General features: G+C 48.8%; 1 protein-coding gene across 1 annotated transcript in view; it reads right to left on the reverse strand.

Moving 5' to 3' along the window:
- Nucleotides 1-2,963, reverse strand: part of LOC105473903 (neuronal guanine nucleotide exchange factor) — a 136,526-nt gene extending 133,563 nt beyond the window's left edge. Inside the window, exon 1 of the mRNA XM_011728089.3 lies at nt 2,774-2,963. The gene's annotated coding sequence lies outside the window, so the exon portion shown is untranslated. The remainder of the gene's footprint in view (nt 1-2,773) is intronic.
- Between the last annotated feature and the right edge of the window lie 12,756 nt (nt 2,964-15,719).

The following is a 15,719-nucleotide window of genomic DNA, read 5'->3' on the forward strand; positions in this document are numbered from 1 at the left end:
ATGTATGCTATTTGAAGAACTTGCAGCATTCAATTCGAGCGAGTGTGAAAAAAATTACTACCTTATTTTCAAGGTACAGAGTCTTGCTTTATAATACATCAAACCACACCCCCAGTTCTTCTCCCTCTCCTGGAAAATCATTAATAAGGGATGGAAGATTGTTGAATGATGCCCAGCTCAGAGGCCACCTCCTCCATGCAGGCCTTGATGATCATCCATCCCTTTGACGGTGCCCATCTTCCTCATTTGAACATGTGATTTTTTTTTCCTTGTCCACAGGCAAAGTGAGTTGAGACAGAAAGATTGAGAGATGGCCTCACCCAGGCTCCCAGGTCCTTAATCAACCACCTGAGCTAGTTTCCCAAAAGCAGCCCACAGAGGGAGCTCCAGCAAACGGCCCCTCCTCCGTGCTCAGACCCTGTGTGGTCTCCCAGGGCGCTGGCCTCTAGGACAGCTGCCAAGCAAAGGGAGGAGGAGTGAGGCTGAAGGCCTCAGCCTCCTGGGGTGGGTCCTGCAGTCTGGAGGCAGAATTGCACCCCCTGGTCCGACCTCTCCCAAGGTGGGGAGACGTGGTCCCAGGCCAAGGGAAGGAATTTTTCCCGAGGCCCAGCAGCCTCCTGAAGACGCCATCGTGGTGGCAGAGGGGCTTAGGGGCGGGGATAAGGGGGGTCTGAAAAGAGGCAGTCCATCCAGGCTCAGAGATGGAACCCCGTGCTTAGCCGGGCCATGGCACCTCTCAGCCTCAGGATCCTATCACCGTTGTTGGGGTGAGAGGGGTGTTGTGCTCATTTCATGGAGCGGGGCTTCGAGCCTGGACTCAGGGGTGTGGGACACAGCATTGCTTCATCTCCACTAGCCTGAGGGCCACCATTTTCCCATCTGTGTCCCCAGCCCCACTTCAAAGCCTCACACATACATGGTGCACAGCAATTATCTGTGAAGGAATAAAGGAATTTTTGTCATTGGGGTCATGCTGGGGGGTGAGTTCAGAGCATCAGAGCTGACTGCTTACTCGGGAGGCAATGGGCCCATGCAGATGGGGAAGGGACATCATCTTGGGAGATGGGATGTCTGACTTGGTGCTGGTGTCTTCTGTGCCCCAGGAGAGCCAGCAGGCTTGGGTGGTTAGATTTGGTCTCCTCTGAGAGGCTCTGGGTGGCCCCACAACTTATGGGCTATTTTGTTACTGGTACAAGCTTCGGGTCTCCCACAGGCCAAGAGAAGTTCTTAAAGCAATGAAAAAAAAAAAAAAAAGGAACAGAGACAGTCTAGCCAGATTGCCCAGGTTGGAATGCAGTGACATGATCATAGCTCACTGCAGTCTTGAACTTCTGGGCTCAAGCGGCCCTCCTGCCTCTGCCTCCTGAGTGGCTGAGGCTATAGGCATGCATCAGCTCTTCTTAAAGCAATTTATCTTCCCCGTCTCCAGCCTCATTTGTGTCCCCAGCCCTACTGGGGCGGAAAGCTGTGGAACGTTACTCACACGGTCATTGGTATCAACCCCTGGCTTTCCTGTGGGGATCCCTCCCTGGGAGGGGTTCCATGACAATTTGGGTTCCAGAAAGGGATGTGGGAGGAGAGTGTGGTGGAGGGAGGTGGTCTGTGGTCTCCCTTCATGGACCAGAAGCTTGACCCCTAAGGGGACCCTGGCTTCTGCTTCCTCAAAGCTAAGCAGTGCCAAGGGGCATCCTGAGACACAGGCAAAGGGGAAGCCTAAGTGGAAAAAGAGAGAAAGAGGGGCGGGGGGTGGGGGGTGGGGGGGAGAGAGAGAGAGAGAGAGAGAGAAGGGGCGGGGAGGACAAAGACACATGGCAAGTGTTCCAGCCAGAGCATTCCCACCAGTGGCCTTATTGCATTAAGATTTTTCCCAAAAAGCAGAAATACATTGATAATCAATGGAACATAGCTAGCAGAGCTGTCACAAGCACAGGAATCACAAGTCCCACTTCTATGCAGCCAGAGACTGTGTGACTGTCCCAAATTTTAAATCAAGATAGACAATAAGAACCTACCACCTTCACATCCAAGAAAACTGTGTCCCCACACATTTCAGTCACACTGTGCTGTGGCTTGAGGCCAGCCAGGTGCACAGATCGGGAAGGTTCTGAGGGGTAGGGCCTTCTGTCTTTCTGAAAGGGGCCCCTGAGCAGGAGGGGGCAGTGCTGGGGGAGCTAAAGCGCAGTGGGCTGTCACTTCACGGCTATGACTTCTGTCTCCCAAGTGCACTTCCTGACCCTGAGATTTGAGCCATGGCCCACAGGAATCAGGGCACTTCCGTTTACATATACGCTTATTATCAGGACTGGCGTCGGGGGTGTGGGGCCTGTGCAGTCACAGGGCCCTGTTCTTAGAAGGTGCCCTGGCTTGCTTTAATGCTGTTGTCCTTTTGAAAGTCTTACTATTTTAACAAGGGCCCTGCATTTTTATATTGCATGGGGCCCTGCATTTTTATATTGCATAGGGCCCTGCAATTATGCAGCCATTCCTGTTTTTGATCTCACTTGCCCCATAGCCGTAATGGAAGAGGGCCGGGAAGGAGTCCTTACCCTGATTCCCAGATGGTGAAACGGAGCGCCAGGAGGGGCAGTGCTAAAGCCGAGACCAGACAGGATCCCTCGGGTGAAATCTGGGGCTGCTGTTTCTCTTGGAGGCTCCTCTCAATGAACGGATGGGTGGCGATCTCCTCTCCTAACTGTCCTAGCAGTAACCTCTGTTCCATCTCCTGTTTTATCTCATTTTATTTTTAAAAAAAATACCAAAACCATTCTCTCACCTGCCAGTGAGGAGCTCACAGCGGTTGGGCTTCCTCAGAGGGTGTTCCTCTCTCGTCCCCTGTCGTGTCCAGGCACCTGCGAGCAGGCTGGTGTGTCCCCGGCTAAATCCACAGGCGCTCCATTCTGTCCCAGACAGCCCACAGTCAAAAACTTTGTCCTTTCCTGGAAAAGCCTCACTGGGAAGCATTTCTGACCTTCAGACCTGCCTCGGCCCATAGCTGGCCACGAGCCCGTAACAATCACTTCCCGGCTGGGTGTTTACCTTCCTGGGCCCCATGGGCTGAGCCAGGTTGGCAGCCACACACCTGACACAAAAGTGGTGCAGGAGGGAAGGGCTATCTGAGGGGAAGGCTGGGCATGGCTGGAATACCCGCCGCCCATCCAGAGCTAGGTAATTCTGATTGTCACACCAAGAGGGGCCCGTGGCACACCTGGCCCACCAACCTCAAGCGTTGGCCAGGCCAGCTGCACAGCCCTCAAATCTGAGATTTGGGAAAGGCTTTGGGGTCCGCCAGGGTTCTAGTCATTTCCTGCCATGGCCATCTGGCCTTAACTTGATCACTTCCAGGCATGGAACACTCACTGCTTTATAAGACATCTTGCTCCATTATTATTATTATTACTGCTAATAGCTTCCTTTTATTCAGTGCTTACTACATGACAGGCCCTGAGCTAAGTACATTACATAATCTCTTATGTAATCCTTGCGTTGTCACTATGACCAGAGAATTATGCCTATTTTAAAGATGCAGAAACAGAGGCTCAAGAAATTGATCATCTTGCTCAAAGCCCCACAGCTAGTAAGCTAGGGATCCAGGATTCAAACCCAAGCCAACTAGTATCAAAACCACTACCATCATTTGCCAAGTTTAATTGCTACAATGTCCATCTTTATATACAACTCAAATCAGCATTTGTTTTAGCTATCTGTTCTGGTAACAAATTAACTCAAAGTGTGTGGCTTGAAACAACACTCATTTGTTTTTTTTTTTGTTTTTTTGTTTTTTTGTTTTTTTTGAGACTGAGTCTCGCTCTGTCGCCCAGGCTGGAGTGCAGTGGCCGGATCTCAGCTCACTGCAAGCTCCGCCTCCCGGGTTTACGCCATTCTCCTGCCTCAGCCTCCGGAGTAGCTGGGACCACAGGCGCCCGCCACCTCGCCCGGCTAGTTTTTTGTATTTTTTAGTAGAGACGGGGTTTCACCGTGTTAGCCAGGATGGTCTCGATCTCCTGACCTTGTGATCCGCCCGTCTCAGCCTCCCAAAGTGCTGGGATTACAGGCTTGAGCCACCGCGCCCGGCTACAACACTCATTTGTAATTTCAGTTTCTGTGGCTAGAAGTCTGGGCACTGCTTGGCTGGGTTCTCTGCTCAGGGTTTCTCACAGGTTGCCATCCAACTGTTGGAGGGCCTGAGGTCTCATCTCATGGCTCCACTAGCGGGGATCCACTTCCAAGCTGCTGGTGTTGACAGGATTCAGTTCCTTAAGGCTGTAGGATGAAGGTCTCAGTCCCTCTCAGCTGTCAGCTGTGGCTGACATCCATCCATCCATCCACCCATCCATCCACCCATCCATCTACCCAGAGAGGGCTATGGAGAGAGTCTGGGAAGAGGGAGGTCAGTCTTTTGTAATATACTTAAGTGTGTGATATTCCATCACTTCTGGCATATTCTACTCATTAGAAGGAGATCATCAGGCTGTTAGAAGGAAGTCACCAGGCACAGCCTGCACTCAAAGGTAGGGGATGACACAGGGCACAATACCAGGGGTGGGGATCCCTGAGGGTCATCTTTGAAAGTTCCCACAACCATCTGATTGCCACAAAACATGGGTTTCATTTTGTCCCTGAAAGCCAGACTGAAGTAGTCTCTCATCCATTCTCTCACCCATCCACCCACCCACCCATCCATCCATCCATTCATCATCCACCCATCCACCCATCCACCCATCCATCCATCATCCACCCATCCATCCATCATCCACCCATCCATCCACCCATCCATCCATCCATCCATCCATCCATCCATCCATCCATCCACCATCTACCCATCCATCCATCCATTCATCATCCACCCATCCACCCATCCATCCATCCACCCACCCATCCATCCATCATCCACCCATCCATCCACCCATCCACCCATCCATCCATCCATCCACCCATCCATCCATCCACCCATCCATCCACCCAACCATCTACTCATCCATTCATCCACCTACTCATCCACTCATCCATTTACCCATCCATCTACTCATCCACCCATCCACTCACCCATTCATCCATCCACCCATCCATCTATCCAGCCATCCATCCACCCATCTATCCACCCATCCATTCTCTCACCCACCCACCCACCCATCCATCCTTACATCCATCCACCTATCCACCCATCCATCCATCCACCTATCCACCCATCCATCTATCCACATATCCATCCATCCACCCACCATCTATCCATCCATCCATCCATCCATCCATCCATCCATCCACCATCCACTCATCCATCCATCCATCATCCACCATCCACCTGTCCATCCATCCATCCATCCATCATCCACCCATCCATCCACCCATCCATCCATCCATCCATCCATCTACCATCCATCCATCCATCCATCCACCCACCCATCCATCCATCTACCTACCATCCATCCATCCCTCCATCCATCCATCCATCCATCCATCCATCCATCCATCCACCCATCCATCCATCCACTCATCCATCTACTCATCCACCCATCCACCCACCCATTCATTCATCCACCCATCCATTCACCCATCCACCCATCCATCTATCCACCTATCCATCCACCTGTCCATCCACCCACCCACCTATTCATCCATTCACCCACCGTCCACCCATCCATCCATCCACCATCCACCCATCCAACCACCCATCCATCCATCCACCATCCATCCACCCATTCATCCACCCACCATCCATCCATCCAACCATCCATCCATCCATCCACCCATCTACCCACCCATCCATCCATCCACCCATGCATCCACCCACCCATCCATCCACCCAACCATCTACTCATCCATTCATCCACCCACTCATCCACCCATCCATCTACCCATCCATCTACTCATCCACCCATCCACCCACCCATTCATTCATCCACCCATCCATCCACCCATCCACCCATCCATCTGTCCACCCATCCATCCATCTACCATCCATCCATCCACCAACCATCTATCCATCCATCCATCCATCAATCCACCCACCCATCCATCCACCCATCCACCCATCCATCTATCCACCCATACATCCATCCACCATCCATCCATCCATCCACCAACCATCTATCCATCCATCCATCCATCAGTCCACCCACCCATCCATCCACCCATCCACCCATCCATCTATCCACCCATCCATTCATCCACCATCCATCCATCTACCCATCCATCCATCCATCCATCCACCTACCATCCATCCATCCATCCACCCATCCACCCACCCATCCATCCATCCACCTATCCATCTACCCATCCATCTATTCATCCACCCATCCACCTATCCATTCATCCATCCACACAACCATCTACTCATCCATTCATCCACCCACTCATCCACCCATCCATCTACCCATCCATTGACTCATCCACCCATCCACCTACCCATTCATTCATCCATCCATCCACCCATCCATCTATCCACCCATCCATCCACCCATCCACCCATCCATCCATCCATCCACTATTCATCCATCCACCAACCATCTATTCATCCATCCATCCACCCACCCATCCATCCACCCATCCACCCATCCATCTATTCACCCATCCATCCATCCATCATCCATCCATCCACTATCCATCTATCCACCCATCCATTCATCCACCATCAATCCATCTACCCATCCATCCATCAATCCACCTACCATCCATCCACCCATCCACCCACCCACCCATCCATCAATCCACCCACCATCCATCCACCCAACCATCTACTCATCCATTCATCCACCCACTCATCCACCCATCCATCTACCCATCCATCTACTCATCCACCCATCCACCTACCCATTCATCCATCCATCCATCCATCCATCCATCCACCTACCATCCATCCATCCATCCATCCACTATGCATCTATCCACCCATCTGTTCATCCACCATCCATCCACCAATCCATCTGTTCATCCACCATCCATCCACCTATCCATCCATCCATCCACCTACCATCCATCCATCCATCCATCCATCCATCCACCTACCATCCATCCATCCATCCATCCACCCATCCATCCACCCAACCATCTACTTATCCATTCATCTACCCAGTCATCCACCCATCCATCTACCCATCCATCTACCCATCCACCCACCCACCCATCCACCCATTCACCCATCCATTTACCCATCTATCCATCCAGCCATCCACCCAGTCATCCACCCATTTATCCACCCAACCATCTACTTATCCATTCATCTACCCAGTCATCCATCCATCCATCTACCCATCCATCTACTCATCCACCCACCCACCCATCCACCCATTCACCCATCCATTTACCCATCTATCCATCCAGCCATCCACCCAGTCATCCACCCATTTATCCACCCTTTCCTTCATTCGACAAACATTTGAGCAGGACACCATAAGCCAGATCCCACATTAGGTTCAAGAGATATTAGAGTAAGTGCATTAACTCCCTCTTTCCCCTCTCTGTCCCTTGCCACCAAAGCCTCTCAGCAGAGCCTTCCTGCATGCCAAGGTTGGAGAGGTGTCCACTAAGTGCTCTGTCTTCTGGGAACGTCGGCTGTTTCCTGCAACCCATTGTCAGATGCCACACTTATGAGACCCTCATCCTTCTGCTCACTCTTTTCCATCGTTCCACTCATTAAAAAAACAAAAAAACAAAAAACATATTTTAAGCAATTCCTAAATGTAAGTGTTGGTAGCTGGTGTGTGTGTGTGTGTGTATGTGTGTGTGTGTATAGGATTAGATCTGAGTGGGGCCATGGGAGTGGAGCAGGGACCTCCTGGGGGGGCAAGGTTAGCAAGGGGCACAGGTGGAGGCCTGAGCCTTGGACTCACCAGCCTGTGGACCTGTCCCCCTACCCTAGCTCCCCAGGCCCAGGGCTGAGGGAATGAACTCGTGAGAAGAGGGTGAAGGGGGCAGTGGGGTTGTCATATTCAGGTGCCCAGTGGGATGACTTTGAAAATTAAAATTATAAGTCTTTCACAAAGGAGATCATTTCTTTCCTATTGAGCACCTAATACCAGTAGGTACTGTGCTAGGCCCTGGGGCTACAATTGGGTGGCTTTCTAAAGTGAATCTAATTTCCTTTTTTGTCCTTTGCTCCATCTCACTGCCTCAGAACAGGCCCCCATCAACTCCTACCCGACAATTGCAATGTCCTTTAAATGGGTCTCTTGGCTTCAGTCTCTCCCAATTGCTTCCAGCCCTCAGCACCCCATCCCACTCAGTATCCATGTGAATCTGCTGACACAGATCTGATCTTGTCACTTTCTTGCTCAAAAACATTTTATATAACCTATGTTAACAGTTATATGAGTGTTCTTCCAGAAATGTTCTATCTATATGTAATCTCTACCTCCCTGCCTCTCTCTCCCTCTCTCTCTCTCTCCCTTGTGTGTCTGTTCACGTACACACACACACACACACACACACACACACACACACACACCCCTATATCCTTTGTTTTACTTAGGCAGGATCTCAACATGTATGTTCTGTTCTGTATTACTGTTTTGGTGGTTTCCCAATTTAGCACACTTTGAAGTTCTTCACTGTTTTTAATGGCTGTTGGCTGTTGTGCTATAGAAATATTCTGGGATGGTACTGAGAAATCCTTTTCAGGGCCTGCAGTGTCCTTGACCTGAAACTTTTGTGATGCTTTTCAGAGTGATAATTTTGGTAGATCATTAATGAGCTTAATAGTCATAATCCATTTTTTTCAAATGGATTTTCACAATTTTGCATTGGTAGGAATTGAATAATTAATATAATGAGTTTAATTCATTATAAGGTTTTTTTTTAAGATGATAAAATACCTTCTCATGTTAAGTTTGCTTTAAGGGGTGGGAAGAGGAGAAGAATCTAAATGTTTTCATTGTTATTGTTTTGATTATTTTAAAAAGTAAAAATTAACTATATAAAGATGATGGACCAGGCCTGGTTAAGAAAAAGAACTGAACAGAAGCAGGAATACTTATCAAAACAGCTACTGAGCACTTGTGAACCAGGCACTGCTCTAAGTGTTTTATAAGGATTAACATGTTTAACCATCCCTACAGTCTTAGTATGAGGAAGCCAGATCTAAAGGGGTTAAATAGCTTTCCCAAGATTCTATAAATTTTCTGGAATATACAGTAATGCTGGATATATATTTTTTGTAATATAAATATACAATTCAATTGAAAACAAGAAAGGTACATGTTCAGGTGCCACAAATGAAGAAATAATTCTATATTTACCTTGGTGAGCTGAGTACTTTAGGGAATGTAGCATACATTCCTTATGGTGTTTGTTATAAATTAATGGTTATGGGGAAACAAGAATCAAAGCCTCTGAACTTGAACACAGCAGGAAGCTTGAAGAGGTCGATTATAGATCAGAAGTAAAAAAAAGTCCCAGGTCATGGATAGAAATAGAATTACCCACAAGAAAGTGGAGAACAAGATGGATCCACACATGGGATCTAACTTTTAGCCACTCATGATGTACAAAAATCTCAAGATGGAAACAGAGAAAAAAATTTGAGAATTTGTGACCTCTTAAGCCTTATGTAGAGGCAACTAGGGGGAGGTCTCTACAATCTGGGGCACTGGCAGGAACAATTCCACCATCACTCTGAAAGGATAATTTCCATATAAGATGAGCTCATAGGCAGAAATTATAAAACATATTGGTTTTAAGGAAGACCAGTATGAAAAGCATACATTATTAAACATGATAATAACAAGTTATAAAACATTTGAGAAAGTCCAACAAAATCCCACAAAAATGGGAGAGTTGACACATGAGAAAATAGAAACAATAGAATAATGTAAAAAAAGACTTTAAAAACTAAGTATGTGTTTCATGTCAGAAGTGGGTGTGTGACATAATTACCTTCTTGGGATTTCAAAGTGCAACAATTAAGTCTCTCCTGACCTCAGTCAGATGATAACAAGTCTTAGCAAACTTGGCATTCATAAGTACTTGACCCTGGATGGAGGAAAAGGTTAGAAATGTTTGTGTGTGAGGAAGGTAAGTATATTTGTTTGCTAGGACTGCTATAACAAAAATTACCACCGACTGAGAGGCTTAAGCAACACAAACTTCTCACAGTTCTGGAGGCTGGAAGTTCAAGACCAAGGTGTCAGCAGATTTGTTTTTCAGAGACCTCTCTCCTTGGCTTGCACAAGGTGGCCTTCTCTCTGTGTCTTGTCTTTCCTCTGTCTGTGCACACGTGTTTGTGTCCTAATTTTCTCTTCTTATAAGGACACCAATCTTATTGCATTAGGGCCCACCCATATGACCGCATTTACTTTAATTACTTCTTTAAAGGCCTCATTGGCCAGGTGCAGTGCCTCACGCCTGTAATCCCAGCACTTTGGAAGGCTGAGGCAGGTGGATCACCTGACGTCAAGAGTTCGAGACCAGCCTGACCAACATGATGAAACCCTGTCTCTACTAAAAATACAAAATTAGCCGGATGTGGTGGCACACATCTGTAATCCCAGCTACTCAGGAGGTTGAAGCTGGGGAATTGCTTGAACCCAGGAGGTGGAGGTTGCAGTGAGCCAAGATTGTGTCATTGCACTCCAGCCTACCCAACAGAGTGAGACTCTATCTCTAAATAAATAAATAAATAAATAAATAAATAAATAAAGGCCCTATCCTCAAATACAGTCACATTCTGAAGTACTGGGGGTGAAGATTTCAAAGTATGAATTTTGAGATTATACGATTTAGCCCATAACAGCTCAAATGCCTTTGTTTCTGCTTTTAAATCCCAATCAACAAATCACTGGTTGTGTGATGTTACATAATCACGTTTTGCTTCATTTTCTGCTTTGCAAAACTGGGGTAATAAACAGCACCTGTTTCATAAAGTTGCTGTTAGAATTAAATAAATTAATATATGCAAAACTCTTAGAAATAAATACACTTAAAGTGCTTAATGAGATAAAGGAATACAATCTATCAAATAAGAAAAGAAAATTATTATTTTTTAAAGCAGAAGTTGTAGAAATAAAAAATATTGATTTAGGCCAGGTGCAGTGGCTTGTGCCTGTAATCCTAGCACTTTTGGAGGCCAAGGCAGATGGATCACTTGAAGTCAGGAGTTCAAAACCAGCCTGGCCAACATGGTGAAACCCTGTCTCTACTAAAAATATAAAAAAATTACCTGGGCGTGGTGGCGGGTGCCTGTAATCCCAGCTACTTGGGAGTCTGAGGCAGGAGAATCCCTTGAACCCAGGAGGCGGAGGTTGCAGTGAGCCACGATTGCGCCACTGCACTCCAGCCTGAGTGACAGAGTGAGACCCCATTTCAAATATATATATATATAAAATCTTAAATAGAGATGACTTTAGATTTAATGAGATTTAGTGATTTGGAAGAGATATCTGAGAAAATCACCCAGAATGAAGTACCAGCAGGTAAACAGATGGAAAATATGAAAGAGGCAAAAACAAAATCTACAGAATAAATTTTTAAAAACTCAAGTAGGAGAGGTTACATTCAAAGAAATAATGACTGAGGATTTTTCAAGGTTTGGGGAAAGACTTGAGTTCTGGGTTGAAAAACCACACTGAGTTCCAGGCTGGGTGAATGAAAGCGAATTCACACCTGAACAGGCCATAGTGGAACTGCAGAACATCAAAGAGAAATAAAAAATCATAAAAGCCATCAAAAAGAAAACAGATTAAAGTAATGATGATCCTGGCAAGACAGGCACTGTCCCCTGACCACAGGGATTTTTCTCCACACCTCTCCCTTCCCTTCTTCAGAATCCAGTGGAGCACCCACTGCGTGCTGGGCCCTGTGCTCTCCACTGAAATGTTCTCCTCTGCTTCTTACATTTTACTTTTCTTCCTGGTCTAGCCCAGGTCTTACCTCTTCCTCCAGGAAGTCTTACTGACTGCACCTGTTCTCACCACTTCCTACTGTCACTGTTACAGTCCACCCCACACCTGCCCTCACTGGCCTCTGTTTCTTGCGTGTTGGTCTTCCCTGCCGTGTAAATAGTAGCACTTGGAGCTCTGGGACTTGGCCCAGGATCTTACTCTCCTGCTCCTCCCCGGTCAGCATAGTGCTGGCTACACAGGGTGTGTTCAGTGGATACGTTTGAACACTCAAACAGTTGATCCTTGGGAGTCAAATATACATTAAATTTGCATGCCTAATCAAGCTTCTTTGTACAAGTTCTTCAGGTCCTTTTGAAATCATGTGTTCTCACTAAGTGACCGGGCCAGGTTAGAGTTAATGAGCTCCCTTAAACCACATTTTAAAGGCTTTCATTATATTACTCACCAGTATTTTTAAAATAATGACTTTTATTTAGTTATTTATTTCTTATTTTTGATTTGTGAGACAGGGTCTCGCCAGGCTGAGTGCAGTGGCATGATCTCCGCTCACTGCAACCTCTGCCTCCTGGGTTCAAGCGATTATCATGCCTCAGCCTCCTGAGTAGCTGGGACTACGGGTGGGTGCTGCCACACCTGGCTAATATTTGTGTTTTTAGTAGAGGTGGGGTTTCACCGTGTTGGCCAGGTTGGTCTCAAACTCCTGATCTCAAGTGATTCACCTGCCTCAGCCTCCCAAATTCTGGGATTACAGGTGTGAGCCACCATGCCCGCCTAGTCCCTTATACTTCACCCATCTTTAGAAAATACCTCTTCTATGGCTGTATCTAAAGGCATCAATGTTAAGGTGATTCCCTGACCTCCTGTGGGGTGTGAGTCTAGCTGGGCAGTCTGGGTTTGCTGAGGACCGCCAATATGGGCTGGCCTTTGGGAGGGACTTTTGAAAATTCCAAAGTCAAAATCTGTCTCAGAACTGGGGAGAGGGTGGACCAGAACCGGAGCAAGAGGACCCAGAAAAGGCCATCCAGGAGGTCCCTCTGACCTGGGGGCAGTCAGGGAGAGCTGAGCTTCCAGGAAAAGAGGGGCACACTTGGCTCTGAGCCATGGGAACCACTGGGAGCCGAGCAGCCAACCACAGATCCCATGAAAGGACTTTGTCCAGTGGAGGGGAGGGGAACAGAGGACAGGGCCTCCCGCATCCCTGGCTCAAGACTAAGACAAAAAGCCTACCCTGGGCTAAATGTGACTGCTTCTGCAGCTTCTGCAGCCTCACCCACACTGTCTGGTGGTGACCTGCAGTGAGGTTTATATCTTCTGGCTGCCTGCCAGCGAATGACTGGTCCTTCTGGGGATAAGCTCATGGCCTAGGGAGCCTTGGGCATGGTTGTGGTGCCTAGAGAAGAAAAGGATTCGCTGCCAGGTGCTAAATCTGATGGGTCCCTACCATGGGCCAGACGCTGGGTAGAGAGATTCACGTCTGCCCTGCCTGGAAAGGTATCACTCATCCTTTCACTAATGAGTATTTATCAGACCACAGTGGCGTATCAGAAACTGTTCTAGATACTGGGTTGCAGCGGCAAACAAAGCACTCAGAATCTCTGTTGTCATGCCGCTTGGGGTTTATTATGATTTTTTTTTTTTCTTTTTTTGAGACGGAGTGTCACTCTGTCACCCAGGCTGAAGTGCAGTGGTGAGATCTCGGCTCGCTGCAACCTCCGTCTCCCGGGCTCAGGCAGTTCTCCTGCCTCGGCCTCCCGAGTGGGCTACAGGCGCCTGCCATCACATTGGGCTAATTTTTCATATATTTAGTAGAGACGGGGTTTCACCATATTGGCCAGGCTGGTCTCGAACTCCTGACCTCATGATCCACCTGCCTTGGCCTTCCAAAGTGCTGGGATTATAGGCGTGAGCCACTGCGCCCTATTATGATATTTTTACCTTTATTTTTCAGAGGAAGAAACTGAGATCCCAAAAGGCCAAAAAAGTGGCCCCACTCACCCATGTAGTCTGTGGCTGAACCAGAAGAGCAGCCAAGTCCTGCCTGGCTCGTCATCCCTGAGCTTTCCTGACTGTCCGGGGCCCTGGGAAGCCCATCCCGCTGAGCACACATTCTGCTCAGTGCATCCACTTGAAGAACGACCTCGACTGAAACGGCCCATGGCTCATCCTCTGACTCAGGCCTGCCTGACTGCAGGGACAGCTGGACAGACTTCCTCCTGACTAATAAGCCCCCGCATCCTAATTGGGCCAGGGCTGGGCCTACATGCTGCCGTCATTTCTAGAACGTGCTTGGCCAGATGAGTGGGAGGCAGATGCTGGGGACTCCCTTAGGTGTATATAGGGCACGGACCTGATAGAGGAGGCCCTGAGACTCGAGGAGAATCCAGCGGAATGCAGGAGCCACGGCACTTCTAGAAGCTGGGCTCCCACCACTTCTGGGCGCACACCCCGACTTCACAACCAGGCCCTGATCTCGATCTGGCTTGAGACACTGCTGGAGGTACGGCCTATCTCTAAATCGACTCACACGTTCCTTTGTTGACATAAACAAGAGTTGTTGTTCCTGCTGGATAATTCTAAAGCGGGGTGCGATGCTTGGAAATGCCTTGACAAGGGCCATTTTAAAGAGCACGACAGTCACGGCCCCTCCACGCCCACTGGGATTGCACCCCACTTGGTTCTTGGGATGCCCAGCGGTCATGTTGGATGGGACCGTGTGCAGAAGGCTCAGTTCAGCCAGCTCGGGAACACTCCCTGATTCTGCCCTAAAGTCACTGCTGGTTTGAACTCCAAAGAGAAGGCCCCATAGTCCTGGACCAGCGTGGGGTCAACACTGCAGCTCTCAGTTTGGCCTGGGAATTCCAGCAAAGCACGGGGCCAAGCGGACTTGTGAAACCCACTGGAAATGGGTTTTTCTTGGGGAAAGAGGCTGACCATGCGTGGGGCTTGCTACCTCCAGGGTTGCTCTGCCAGTGCGGTTAGCTGACCAGAGGCAGAGCTGCCTGCTGTTGGGAGACATGGCATTATTCTGATGTGGGAGACAGCAGGTCAACCTCAGCCAAAAACAAATGCTCTTCCTCTGGGAAAAGCCGCCCAGGACACCGCTTCCCCACTCCCCACAACTGTTGACTCCCTTTGGTTGTTGTGGAATCCTGGAGGCAGGGACCAGGGCTTCTCTGTTTATCTGTTTCCTGCGCTGGAAGGTGCTCCACACAGATCTGTGAAATGCCAAGCATCTCCCCAAAGCAGGCAAGATGAATGCCAGCAGGGAGGCCCCAGGCTTTGCAAGGTGCCCACGAGGTTGTGCTCCCAACAAGAGATGGAGAGGAGGTGGGCATGGGTCGCCCGATGTTGTCTTTTGTCAGGGACTTCACAGAACATTCAGACACCAGAATCCCAGCTGTGGGGCTCGTGGCAGGAAACCCCAGTGGCTGGGTTCTGGAATCTGGCAGATCCAGGCTCAGATCCACTCATCTCCACCACCAACTGGCTGTGTGCTCCTGGGGAAGCCTCTCTGACCCACTTCTCTGTTTCCCCGCATCTGTGATAGGATGTGAAGGCCAGCCTGAGGGGCTGCGTGGGAGAAGTGCGATTTCACGTGCGAGACGCTTGGCTCTGGGTTTGGTACTGGCAAGGCCAGAGCAGCACCAGCCACTGGTAGCCTTAGTGGGACCCTATGAAATTGTTCCTGTTTGGCTATTTTAATCTACAGAATGGCAGTTTCTCAGAGTTCAACCTGATAGTGTCACCTCTGACATTGTCTGGCTACTCGAGTGTGAGGCTGGGTTTTGCTGAGACCCTTATCCACCCCACCCGGGGGGATTCAGGTTCCAGCTCCTTCCCCACCCACACCCTCTTGATCCTCATCTAGGCTCAGCCCCTAGCAGTGGA

Source organism: Macaca nemestrina, chromosome 11 (assembly GCF_043159975.1).
Source record: "Macaca nemestrina isolate mMacNem1 chromosome 11, mMacNem.hap1, whole genome shotgun sequence".
In the NCBI taxonomy this organism is placed as follows: Eukaryota; Metazoa; Chordata; class Mammalia; order Primates; family Cercopithecidae; genus Macaca; species Macaca nemestrina.